The following is a 4,693-nucleotide window of genomic DNA, read 5'->3' as shown; positions in this document are numbered from 1 at the left end:
TACCCTTGAGGCTGGAGACCATTTGCCCTCCTTATATCAGGCAAAGGTCACCCTCCCTCGGGCACATAGTCCTATAGCAAAACATAGGGCCAAAGTCCCTGAAGCTACTATAGACATGGATACAAAATTAAGTATTTCCTGACTGTATGAAATTATCTCACTAAGGTCATCCTACGGACAAGTAAACTAAATATTAAAGCTGTCTGACCAGCAGTTTTGAAAGAACAAGCAACTCAACAGTTGACAGAGCTCTGTTGAGTTATGTAGAGAATAACCTTTTGTGACACATGTATTGATGAAGAAGGTGGATATCTTTGATTAACATTGTGAGTTCTGTTTAATAAGTTGAGACTGTACATACTCAGAGAAAGCACACTGAAGAGACAAAGGTTTGAAACTTAAGAAGTTCAAGGTCATCAAAAGCATTATAAGGAATCATGTTACACTTTCATTGCGCTGTTTACACAGATTGCATAATTGCTATAAATAGCACATGAGGAATCTTTATACAGCCCAGCTTTACCATAAAAACTCTATCACTTTGACCACTCTTTTAATTGACCACTCTATTTTTTTCCTCAAAAAGTAATTTTATTTTATCCTTACCAAGTCAACCATAAATGGAAATTAGAACTTTCTCTGTCTCTATCTCTATTGACTATTTTGAGCAATTTCTTTTAGATAACATACAGGGCACAATAAATGACGGTTCAGAATATGTCAAAGTTGGGATTCAGGAAAGTTGCCTTTACATGTTTTAATCCTCCAAGATGGTAAGCATTTCACTATGAACTGTCAAAAAAAGCTGAACTTTCTGATAATTCTACACTAAAATTATTTTGGCTATGATGATTTCCTAATTAATTCAATTATTTAAAATCATATTAATTATTTTTTCTGGGTGAATTGATAGGGTTTAACAGTACAAGAATTACATACAATGTAAGTCAAATTTTGAACAAAAATGACAAAAAAATTCCTTAAAAATACACATTTGCATATTTCATCACAATTTGAACAAGTCTAAGTTGGGTTACCCCTAGGACCTGTATACCAAATAACAAAGCTGTCTGACCAGCGGTTATGAAGAAGAAGATTTTTTACCAAAAACACCTTTTTTGGCATTAATTTGCCTATTTTCAACAATATCAAAAAATAAAAAAAATAGTTTCTCAAAATCGTATTTTTCATCTACACAACAAATATCAAATCAGTAAGTACTGCGGTTCTCAAGATATTTGAGTGGACGGACGCCTCACAAACGGACATACATACATACATACATACATACATACATACATACAGACTGACGACGGACGCCGGACGGATACCCATCCCAATAGCTTCTATAGACTATAGTCTATAGTAGCTAAAAACAGGATGGGTGGACAGTCTCATATACATTACGTTTACTTTTTTGTACGTCTCACACAAGTTTGTAGATACATTGTAGATAAAAAGAACCGACTCATTTGAGTGAAATACTATCATGTAACTCTCCACTCCACTGTTTATACTGTGTGTGTCTAGACAGATTGGCATCAGTACGTATACATTGTATTATGGTTTGTTTAGCCAGAGTGCTGTCCTAATTAACTTTGGTCTCTACTATCAACTCGATAACTAATTTAGCAATTCCCTTGTGTGTTCTATCCAGACACTCAAATGACTCTGTTCTTTTTATCTACAATGTTATCTACAAAACCTGTGTGCCACATACAAAAAAGTAAACGTAATGTATATGAGACTGTTCAACCATCCTGTTTTTTGCTGTATGTTTGGGCTATAATATATAACATTTGCCATCATAATATGTCTGGTTGCAATGTGACAGAGAAAGTATGGCCACCATTACAGGAGTGCCACTCGCGATACACTGCAGTTTGTGCCACCATTATGGACTACCATTCTTTGTCTATGGCAGGTATGACATCATCAGTTTGTGGCAATACCACTTCTGTGGTATAGTGTTTGTGGTGTTCATTTCAGGGGTGTGTCATGGAATGTTTTACAGGAATTTGGAATTGTCAAAGTACAAATATATCTCCATCAAAGCTTGTACAGCTCAAGGAAACAACAACAAAGCCAGAAACATAAGACACATTTTAATCTTCTTGATTTCATTTATTTAATACTGAGATTAACAGCATCGTCACAAGAAGGTGTAACATTTTTTCTTTGAATAAAAAGTTCAAGTGTAAACACAGAAAATGAAATGGTTATGGCAGAATTGGTTAACGTGGTACAAAACTAGAATTGCATGCCAGACCTTGAACCTGCAGCTGTGCTTGATTTGCACTATGAGTAGCAATGCTGTGAGCTTCGCCCCTCATTGCACAAATGCACGATTGAGATCTGGCATGCGAGACTAAGTATAAGCCCACATGCACAAACATGCATAGAAATTAGTGTAACTCCTGTATTTGTACACATAGGCAGGTTTGTACCACCATAATGTGATATGGTGGCCATTAACTGACCAAGTAGAACACTTAGCTTCCCTTTTATTCTGGAGTAGAACCATTCTGTCAGGAAATGATGCGTTCAGAAAATTAAGCTGCTTTCCAGCTGAAGGGATCCACTCTCTCCATAGAAGACAGTAGAATCTCATCAAACTTTGACCTTTAAAAGGTCATGAAGTTGCCTGCTACACATTAGTGGACAAATCTTTTTATCCATCCCATCGGTGAATTTTTCTGTTCTGGAACGTAGATTTATCAGTGCCTTTATACTGAAGTTTTCTGATATTAGGGGGGGGGGGTTATTAAATTGGATAAATTGTCAGGGGCACACCTGCACCTGGAGCTTTAATAAACGCCCAGAGCATTAGGGACCGTCTCAGATTGTCGCAGAAGTTCAAAAAGCGAAATTCATTCGTTTAGGGGGGGAGGGGGTTTGACCTCCATTCAATTAGTGAACTTCACTTTCGCACTTTTATTTTGTGATCACAAGTTTCGTGTGTTTATTTTAAATTAAAGAAAAACTGCACACTCGTGCCAACAAATTTGTAACTGTTTCCATCTTGTTCGTGCCCCAAACACAATTTACCGATAGTAACATTGTATCCTAAACCTTTCATTCATCAAATTATACAAAGACAAAACTATCATTTTTAAATGTGCTATTTATAAGCATCTGCTCTAACCACTAGATGTCTTTATTCTCACTTGTTATGCACCTGGTCATAGTCGTGTTAATATGATTGAACATGCCTGGGCCCCCTTGTCAAAGTTTCTTGCTTTTGCCGCCCCTACCAAGTACAAATTGCGTGTTCACAAAGACAAAGAATAGCACAAGAGATGCAAAAAGGGAAAGTAAAATAAAATGAAACTTTTATGCGGTAAATGCCCTGTTAGTACTCAAATCTGATCGATTACTTTAATTGAAATAGGGCAAGGGGAATACGTCTTTAAGAGCTATAGCAAAATGCAACATTGTACTCTCAGGCAGACATGAACATTTCGCACTTTTAAAGTTTCGTTTAGGGGGAGGGGGGAGGGGGGTTTTGATCTAAACGAAGGGATTTCGTTTCTTGAACTTCTGCGACAATCTGAGACGGTCCCTTAATTTTGTAGGGTAACCAACACCAACTAAGTACTCACAAAAGCTTTGTTTTTTATATAAAGCTCATTAAGCCACAAATAAAGAGTAAGATGTTGCAGAATACCTTTTCATGAGTTTTATCTTTTCCCCAACAAATTCTGACTAATCCACCTGTGCCTCAGCCTCTTTGTCTGATCTGTGAATGACATAGACAACACACAGACACACTCATACATGATACAGTACAAAAAGACGTCTAGACACATTGATACACTGTAGCAGTTTATCTCAGAATCATTCCATTTGCAGTTATTTTCAGTACAGTAGGGGTATCTAATGTAAAATGGCTGTAGTCAGAAGGCCAGAGGCCTCAATATTTTATCTTTGTTCACCACACAGTCATCTTCTGACAGCTTAAACTGGTAATTTTTAGTGTAAGGGCAAGGCAAATTGAGATGTGTCTGGTAAAGATCAAACAAAACTAAAATAAAAGAAGTGCCCACCCCAAAAATAATCACCCGTGGGCTTTTCTGTGGATGGGCCAACTATTAGAAAACTCCGGTATGATTTGCATTAAAAATTCGAAAGACAAAAATTTCATGCCCAAATTTTTGGTAAAAATGATCAAAACTTCGTCATGAGATAGTTATGCTTTAGCAATGGCTTGCCAAGTTCTGAGGGAAAATTCTTTCTGAAAAGGCAGTTTGTCTGGATCTAGAGACAAGTTTATTTGCTCTTCACATGAATTATTGCAAAACTCACAAAAAGATGAGAACTACTAAACCAATTGCATGCTAAAAAGTTAGTAAAACACTTAACTCTGTGAAAACTCAGTAACAAAAGACAATCTTGATTTGCCATTAATGATAAAAGATATTCCCCTAAAATAAAATCAAGATTTCTCAACCTTGGAAAATGTAATTTTTTCAATCATTGTACTTGAAACTTTTGTGATTGCCAAGTTTTTGATAGTTTCCACATGCAGGCATTGAAGAAACTTTCCATATTTTACCATATCAAAGTAAATAGTTTCAAGTACCACTACAATGCATGTATACTTATCATAAATATGTATTTAAAAAAGTGAATTTTAGCATACTGTCTTGGTTCCCACCCACCCCTTTTCGAGTGCTTTGAACAACACCAAGCT

The sequence above is a fragment of the Ptychodera flava genome, chromosome 1 (assembly GCF_041260155.1).
Source record: "Ptychodera flava strain L36383 chromosome 1, AS_Pfla_20210202, whole genome shotgun sequence".
Lineage (NCBI taxonomy): Eukaryota > Metazoa > Hemichordata > Enteropneusta > Ptychoderidae > Ptychodera > Ptychodera flava.
Note: the sequence above shows the minus strand (reverse complement) of the source record.